Source organism: Chinchilla lanigera, unplaced genomic scaffold, assembly GCF_000276665.1.
Source record: "Chinchilla lanigera isolate Chin_1 unplaced genomic scaffold, ChiLan1.0 scaffold00028, whole genome shotgun sequence".
In the NCBI taxonomy this organism is placed as follows: Eukaryota; Metazoa; Chordata; class Mammalia; order Rodentia; family Chinchillidae; genus Chinchilla; species Chinchilla lanigera.
Window position 1 is genome coordinate 19,951,604 of NW_004955429.1, and position 9,427 is coordinate 19,961,030.

The 9,427-nt window shown below is 44.9% G+C and overlaps 1 long non-coding RNA gene across 1 annotated transcript in view; it reads right to left on the bottom strand.

Moving 5' to 3' along the window:
* Positions 1 to 3,621: 3,621 nt before the first annotated feature.
* Positions 3,622 to 9,427, bottom strand: part of LOC102009527 — a 16,519-nt gene continuing 10,713 nt past the window's right edge. Inside the window, exon 4 of the long non-coding RNA XR_261368.2 lies at positions 3,622 to 4,684. This is a non-coding gene — a long non-coding RNA (uncharacterized LOC102009527). The remainder of the gene's footprint in view (positions 4,685 to 9,427) is intronic.

The window sequence follows — 9,427 nt, forward strand, 5'->3', positions numbered from 1 at the left end:
ATCTCACATGGAAGAACGCACATACAAAAGTATATGGCTCAAGAACTCTCATGAAGTAAAATCGTAGCTCAAGGGACAGAGTATTATGAGCATCACAGCAGAGTTCTCTTCATCCCACTGAGGTAGGTACTGCAGACAGAATTTCCAGAATGCGTGGATCGATTTTCTTTCTTTTCAGCAGCAGATAAAGGTTCATCTTGGTCTAAAATTGTAACCCTTGTTAATACTTGACAATTGCCTGTCCTTTTGTTTTAAGCATTCAGCAGGTGTGTAGTAGTAAAATCACATCGTAGCTATACCGTAAATTTCTGATGATCACTGATAAAGAACATTTGCAATATGTTCACTGCCATGTGGACGTCCTCTTCCATAAAGTGTTACTTTCAGTTTTTTTGGCAGTATTCTTTTTTTCATTATTTTCCTTTTCCTTCTTGATTAGTAGGAGTTTTTGTTATATTTTGGATATGAATCATTTGCCAGATGCATCAGCAAATAGTCTTTTCATTCTCTAAATGGTGACTTCTGATGGACAGAATTTCATCATTTTAATGTGGTCCAATTTATGAATTTTTCCATTAAGTTCAGAATTTTTTACATACTGTTTAAGAAATCTTTGCCTACTCCAATGTCATGAGGATGGTTTCATGTGACTGGATGCATGAGGTTCTGTCTGGGCTTTCTATTCAGTTGGTCAGTTCATCCATTGTTGTGTTTATTCTTACACTGGTAATACATACTGTATGTTACCACAGCTTTATCAGAGGTCTTCACATCCAGAAATGCAAGTTCTCCACCTGTGTCAGTCTTCTTCAAGTCACCTTTGGTTTTCTTGGCTTTTGTAATTTAGTAAGAAATTTAGAATCAGCCTGTGAATTCCTAAAGAAACAAAGTTCTGTGATTTTGACTGATATTACATTAAATTTATAGCTTTATTAGGGGAAATGATATGCTTGTAGTGCATATCCTGTAGTCCATGAATATGGTATACAGTCAGCTTTACCTATTTAGCTTTCCTGACTTTTTCTCAATGATATAGTTTCAGTTTTCTGCATAGATTCCTTATAGGCAATGGGGCTACTGGAGGTATGAATTGTTTCAAAAACAACAAAAGGATCAATCATGGGGCGGACATGTTCCACTAAGTGAATGTTGAACTATCGTTAATTAGCTTAGTAACCAACAAACTACATAGCTATAATCACAGTGATACTCTAGGGGTGAGCTCCAATCCTTTCTCCGGAAGGAGAAAAGGACCCCTGTGGATCCAGTTGTGGTCTCCACAAAGATAAATTGAAATCCAAATCCTGTTTACTTCTGACTGTGAGCTTTGCAGACGAAATTAGGACGAGGTCCAAGTGGAGCAGGGTAAGCCCTGCTCCGATGTAACAGGTGCCTTCTTAAGAGAAGTGATGCAGACAGATGTGCAAGCAGGGAGAATGCCGTGTGACAAGGAAGCAGAGGTTGGAGCTGTCCTCCACAGTGGAAGGGATGCTAAGGCTTGTGGGTGACCATCAGGAGCTAGGGGAGAGGGGCTCGAAAATGGCTCCTTCTCAAAGCCCCCAGAAGGTGACAACTCCACCAACCCTGCGGTTTCAGACTCCTGGCCCCCTGAGCTCTGAGAGAACACACTTGTATTGTTCCAAACTCCCCAGTGTGTAGTGCTAAGTACCAGCAGCCAAAGGAAACAGACACCAGGGCCATCTGCAGCCGTGGGTCTCCTGGGAGAACGCGCCTTTTCTCATCTCCTGTTTCTGTCTCTGGGCCTATGCTAATTTGTGTGCCATACTTGATCTCATGACTCAGAAAAATATCCCAAATGAGGAAAAGTCTCAATTGCTTCATTTTTATTTGCTCAGAAAGCTTTAAAATGCACACATTTTCATTTCCAAAACTTATACACTTCCTGACTATATGAGCACATTTTTGATTGAGAAAATTTGAGAAGTAGAAGAAAGCACAACAGTCTTTTCAGGCCTACTCTTCCTTTGGCCATTTCTTCAACCATTTCTTCCAGCGCAGTTGTGTTCCTGTGAGCCATTCCTACATCCTAAGCATCGGTTCCCTCTCTCAGCAAAGGGCGTGTGCGCGAGGGAGGGGTGCGGTGAAGAGGGTGTGAATTAGGGCTTTTGCAGAGAACAAAAATCATCCCAACTCCTTGAAACAGAAAGAAACTGGGTAGAAGAGTGTAAGTGAAACATCTAGGAGGAATCCCAAGCAGCAGACCTGAGGCAGAGACGGGAGATGGGGGAGGTTGCAGCCTCTGCCTCAGGATAAATCTGAAGCTAGAGCTGTGGACTGTACAGCTTCCGGCCTTTGACAGGATCTGTGGCAGCAGAGCGGGTGTTCCACACCCCCGTCTCTGCTTGTAGCTGGCTCTGCATTTATGTCTGGCACCGATGCACCAGATTGGCTGAAGTTAAATCACGCTCAGGACTCCAGATGCGGGAGTGATGTTCTTTGTGACATTCGAGCCTCTGTCATGCAGGAAGCCACACAAAGAGGCTAGGAGGAAAGTCAAGTGAGCCAGCCCTAGGCACCTGCCAGAAATGGGCAGACGTTCTTTATGTCTGAAATGTCCCCCTTTCTCCTGACTTCTCCGCAGTTCTTTCTTTTGGTGTGCTACTGAACCCTGCCTGCCTCTCACTCCCGGTTGTCTAGCAGTCTTAGATTTTGTGATTTAACTCTTTCATGCCCTTTTTTGGGTGATGAGTATAACAGCATCCCAATTTTGAAAGCTCTGGCAATCCATAGTAGCGATTTCCCAAGTGGGAAGCGGAATTCTCAGGCAGCTGATTGGTCTGTCTTCCCAACATGCTAGAGGTAAAGGCGATTCTCTGAGCCTCTAAGCACCAGGTCCCTCTGCTACTACTTTTGTTCTTTGCGGTTCTCTTCCAGGATGGAATGCAGCACCACTTGGCATTCTGCCTCCAGATCTACCTCCGATCAGCTCTGCATTCTTTCCTCCCCTGGCGCAGCTGACTGTCGGGTACTTCTGAAACAGGATCAACAACACATGCTGCTGCCTGGCGCCAGCACACGCTCTCACACATATGTAATATGTGTGGTCTAGCTGCCCTCTTCCAGTGTAGCAACTTGGCTCCAGTCTCGCAAGGTGGCCCACGCACAGCAGTTGACACCCAGTGGGGTGAGGGTGGGCTCTGGGGATGGCTCCCCATGGTCTGGCAGAAAGGAATATGAAGCTGTAGTGGTGCCCACACCCGGCAGCCATCTTGCCCTTTCTCTTCAAGTGTGAGAGTGGCAGGTGAGTTAATCATACCCCGAGTCTATGTGGCTTTGGTCTGAGATACCAAGCTAGGGGGTTTCAAGCACCGTGGGACTGCTGACTCGAGCTTCTCAGGGCTTTGAGCTGCTCCCTGGCCTTCCAGAGCTCTTTGCCAGACACAGATGTGCTGCTGTGGCAGCTCAGATCTTGCTTCACCTTGGGAGGAGGGGCATGGACAGGCACCGGAATTAGAAAACAGGGTGACGGGCTGAGTCACACTGACTCTTCATTTCCTGATTTCCCAAGCTGAATTTGTTTTTACTCTGTGTATCCATCAGGGTCCTGGCAGGAAACAGATGGGATGCTGAATCAGAGCGATTGCAGGGAGTTAATTAAAGGGGATTTATTTATTTTCAAAATGGTAAGGAAGACAATCACGTCATGAGGGGTGTGCTACAGAGGGATTTAGTAGTAAGAGAGGAAAATCGAACTCAACTCCAAGTACGACAAGGACAAGTGCAGATTTACAGTCAAGAGCACAGTGGGGGGGCATCAGTGAGTGGAAATTACTGAGACAGCATTAAGGCCACAACGACTCTTGCTAGGCCAGCTCAGCAGGGTTCCTGCTGAAAGTAGGCTACAGGGATAAGATATCGCAGGTGGAAGAATGAGAAATCTGCTCAGAAATCACGAGTAGGGGTTCTTGCTAAACTGTCTGTTCATCACTTTCGTGTCACTGAGACATGATACCAGACACCTGCAAGTTGGAGAAACAGAGGTATATTTTGGCTCACAATTCAGAAGTTTTAGTCCATGTCCTGGGGGCTCCAGGCAGCAAGGCATGGTGCCAGGGTCTGGAGGAAAGCTGCTCACAGCAGGGAGCAGAGGCGAGGGAGCTGGACCTCCCCAGGTCTCACCCCAGCGACCCGCCCCTTCTGACCATGCCCTGCCTCTCGACAGCACACTCAGCACTGAGTTCGGTTCCCGTGATCCGACCACCTTCCTATGACACGAGACTTTGAGGGGATGCTGGCAAAGCAGGATTCCTGCTAAAATGCCTTTCACAGGCCGAGCACAGAGCCCGAGTTTGGGGACCTTAAGAGCTTGGAGGATCCTGCTAGCGTAAAGTCAATGAGAGTTTTCATAACACTTTTTTTGTGGGAGAGAGGGAGTTTCTTTCCTTTGAGGTGTGTGGTCTGTTTTCTCCTTGGGTTGCCTGTGTTCACGAAAGACCTGCTGACCCGTCTGTGGAGGCTTGGTGGTACAGGGCCGTGTTCTACGGTGCTGGAGGTGGGCACTTCATGAGGGAAATGTCATAGTTCAGCGGACTCTCACGCAGAGCACTGGCTCAGGAGTCAGGCCCACAAGTGGATTCTTGAGCAGCCAGCTAGGCGTCCTCACAGGTGCCGCCTCGGGACTCTGAGGGAGAGTTCTGCAGGTCCAAGCCGTAGGCACTATTAACTGTGAAAGGAAAAAAATGTGACCTTCATTGCAATTGTTCCCTTTCTTCAAGGAAGCTTCTACAGGGGGCTTAGGAGGGTGGTGAGATCAAGGTAAACTCCTAAAAGGACTTTTTACAAACTCGATGGAGGGTGATTACTAAGTAGGAGGAGTAAAGTGGCTTTCAGTGAGCTGAAACTGCTACCTCCCCTGCAGGGGCTGCTCAGAACCAGAGGCCAGGGGAGCCTGCGGGCATTCTCCAGAGTTGGCCCCTGGTACCGGCAAAGAGCAGAAAGTGGATGTGGAGAAACAAACAGCAAATCAGCAGGAGCTGTCGGGGGAATGAATTTACCCCAGTACGCCTGGCATAAGAAATACCCATTGTTTATATCTAAACCAATATAAAACTAGGTCAAGTGCTGCTTTCATAATATATTGCATAACAAAAAAAAAACCTATCGTTAGAAGGCTCTGCTGTTTGACACTGGGTCATATTAAAATTCTGGATCTTATGTGACCACGGGCAAAATCAGAAGGGGCTCTTCCCTTTGTACACTACCTGTGTACTTCCCTTTGTACACTATCTGGCTATCTGTGTTTTTGCCAGCATGCAAAATTTTTAAATATTTAAAATAGCCCCTTCATATTTGTTTAGGAAAGACTTCTCCCTAGTTGTATAGAGCTTTGTGGGGTTGTCAGCTACAATTTCTGCCCATCTTGGTTCAGTACGTGGACAACCAGCCTGGCCAAAGCACCCTGGTAGGCTCATCACTGTTGCCAGGAGCCTGTCAGCTACTCCTTGCCTTATTGCCCCGATTTCTAGACAGCTGTGATGGGTGCTGTGAGTTCCTCATAGAGGTTTAACCCTGACCACACGCTGGCCAGGGAGGATGCTTCCTATAGCATGCAACACAGAGTGCTTACCATCAGCCTCCCTGCCATCTTGTTGGCAGGGAGCAGCATGGGGGCAGAGGGCAAGTCCCCACCACTATGAAACACACTATCCCTGTCTTGGTTCCACTCTTGAGGAACTGTTTCTGTCTTCTGGGCCAGACCTGTGCCTTCTCCAAACCTCAGTTTTCTCTTTCTGGACAAGTTATACCTCTGCCCTTGGTAATCTACACTTTTTGTTATGGTTTAAATGTAAAATACCCCCCCCCCCACAGTGTCATGCGTCCCAATGTGGCATGTGGAGAAGGTGGTTGGATCACAGGGCACTGTGCTCATCCACGGATTCCTCTACTGATGAGTTTATACCTGATTGTGCCATGAGGAGATGGGGCCTGTCTGGAGGACACAGGTCTCTGTGGGTGACTAGAAGGGCGTATTCTTATCCTCAGCTCCTCTGCCTCTGCCTCTGCCTCTGCTTCTGTTTCTGTCTCTGTCTCTCTCACCCTGTCTCTCCTCCCAGGAAGCCTTGGGTAGAACAGCTTTCCTCTGCCATACCCTCTGCATGCTGTTTCTACCTCAAAGCCAGCTGACCACAGACTAAACTCTCTGAAACCATAAGTCTAAATCAATCTCTCCCCCTTTCAGTTGTGAGTCTTGGACATTTCGTCCCAGCAACAAGAAAGTGATGAACACACTTTGAAGGCAGAATCTATTAATTCTGCCCAGGCAAAATAAGTCCTGATTTCCAGGACTCAAAGGGCTTGGTCTGTTTTCTCAGTGGTATAATACTGGGAAAATTTATCATTCTGTTGTGAGTACAAGACTGACTTCACTTACCTTTGATATTGTATGTTTTGTTAGTATAAGAAGGAAACCAAACAAAAATATGGTACATTTCTTAATCAGATTTTCCTATAACTTTCTACATCTTTTGACAAAAATGATTCAAACCTATGTATATATTTATGGGGTCTCCCCTCATTACACTGATGATATCTATGTCTTTATCATAATGTAATTTACTAGTAAGCTAGAGTAGTATGTGCAAATAAATTTTATCTGTTCACAAGTGAACTTGTCATTTTATAAAATAGTCTTTCTTTTGGAAGTGCTAGCACAATGAATAAATCATGTCTACAATAAGTAAATCTGGATTAACTCACAGGAATTGACCTTTAATAATCTTAATCAGCATAACTGAGTCAAAATAATTAAGAGTAAAACTCACTGCTGTGTTCTGCCTTGTGTTATGCCCATCTGTTGCCATGCACTCACCTGGCTACACAGCTCATGGTCATCCATTCCCCCCTCTTGTAAGCCTCACTGTTTGTCTGGGTAACCCCCAAATGGTTAGCCTTTTGCTCTTCCACACCCTTCCTGTCTAAATACTATCTTACCACTTAGAAGAGGTTTCCAAAGACCGACTGTTTTCATACAGTGTAAATGCACACTGTAAATTCAAATGTGTGTTCCCTCCTCCACTCATGTGTAGTTATGTTTTCCTGTCTATCACCCATTTGTCTATATTTCTATCTGCTCCATGCTTATGCATGCGGAGAATTTGTCCCTGTGCTAACACTTCATTACACTATGTACATAAAGCGTCCTCAAAACAGACATTCTTCTTTGCACTTCACATACCAACTTATATTTATAAAGTTTGAGCAAACTAGTAGTTTTCTCTAATTTGCTGGGAACAAGGATTTGGCACCATATACTGTAATGGAGAGGTAAAAGATGAGGATTCCGTAGTGACACGGTGTCTTGGTTGCTTTTCTGGGTTGCTTAATTAAACTTCTAGACTTCTCAGGTTGACACCCTGTAGCAACCATTACACACAGGGAACATCAGAGTACAAAAGGACGCCATGCCAAAGGTAAGTGAAGTCGATCTAAGAAGAGCTTAGTGTCAGCAAATGTTAATAGTGATTCTGGTAGACTGGAAGAGTGGGAAAGCCCTCGAACTGCTGACAATTCAGGTTAGCGCTAAGAGAAAACAAAGAACACTGATTATGATTTATGATTGTTAATCATAAATGTCAATTTCAATGTAAAAGAAGGAGAGAGAAAATCAGTTATGCTTATGTTTTATGTCCTTGTAAACAAAGAGTGATTTCAGTGTCTTTATGGCTTGTGTCTCTCAAGTCTCTTTCAAAGAATGATAATAAATTTACATGTACGCAGAAGCTGACAAGTCCCTCGGGAAAGGACTTCTAGGTACCAACAAAAAGTCTTTCTTTACTATGTTTAGTTACTTCATTGACTGAAATTCCATTAGAGATTATTCCTTAGGTTTTACATTTTTTCATGTTTATTAATTTAGTCGACCTATATTGAGATCAGCATCTCCAGGGCAGAGAATGAAGATGTAGAAGGCTTGATTCTATTAAAGTCTGCACGGCTTGACAGGTTGTTTAGATACATTATCAAATGACTACACATGCAAACCAAAGGGGACACAGTGGCGAAGGAGGGAGCTGGGAAAGAGGGATGCATTTCCATGGGGAGGTTGTCTGCAGGGTCCAGATGCTGGTCACTGTGTAGGGTTATAGGGAGCACTAGAGTCCAAGGGAAGGAGGGTCACCAGGATGATGGGTACACATTGCCCTTGGTGTAACTTTGTTTAGAGTTAGCCCTGGGTGTTGGTCAGGGTTCCCCAGAGAAACAGCATTGACAGGATAGAGGGATGGATGGATGAATGGTTGCGGGGGGGATTTAACCAAAGTTTAAGGGGGAAAGGATTATTTAGCTCCCAATTTGTAGAGGTTTCAGCAAATAGTCAGCTGGCTCCAAGACAGGGTAGCATGGCAGAGAGGCATCGCAGAGGAGAAATAGTCCATGGCAAGCAGGCAAGTGAGAGGACATTAGCCCTCTTTCTGTCCTGGGGCAGGTTACCTGCCCTAGGGTAGGCCTAGCACTCACACCCTTAGTCGTAGCCAGAATGATGCCAGACCAATCAGTGGGCTGATTTAGTAATCACACTCCTTGGTCACAGCACCACACACTCTAGATACAGGCCCCTCTGAAAAGCTCCTCCACCACATGACTGCATGAGGCTTTAGGGGGACAAATGGATATGAACCATAACACAGATGCATAAAATATATATACATGATAGTCCACATTTACTACCATAAAATATATAGAAATCTATTACAAAAAATTAAAATTGATCAAATCATATGCACACAAATACAGAATATATACAGAACCAATTGCAGTCAAGAGAAATGTAAACCAACGTGAAGATGCAGTCGGAAGCCAGGAGCTCGGTGTTTGTGGTGATGTAGTAACAACCGCCCAGCCACCTCCTGTCCCTTCACAGTGGGTGGGCGTGCTCACAGATCACCCTCATCTCCACAGGATCAGTGTGTGTCTCCAGTACTTTACTGTCCTAGTAAACCGCGATCTCTTGTGGGTCTTGTTTCTCCTGTATTTTCACTGTATTATGTATATATATAATGCTAAGTACGTGTTAATTGGATGTTAGTGTCATCAGTAAGGCTTCCAGTCAACAACAGGCTATTAGTAATTTAGTTCTGAGGAAAACTTATTTGTGGCTTTTTGTCTGCAGAGGAGTAGGAATCCCAGTCCCCAACCCCCATGTTATTCATGGATCAGCTATATGAATGTACAGTCATGAGCTGCTTAAGGTTGAGGAAATGTGCCAAAAAGTGTGTTGTTAGGCAAGGTGTGGTTGCGGGAACATCACAGAATGTCCTTCCACAAACTTAGCCCACTGCACACCTCAGCTATATAGTGTGTGTGTAAGGAGAGAGATAGGGGAGAGAGAGAATAAGAATAAGAATAAGAATAAGAATAAGAATAAGAATAAGAAGAAGAAGAAGAAGAAGAAGAAGAAGAAGAAGAAGAA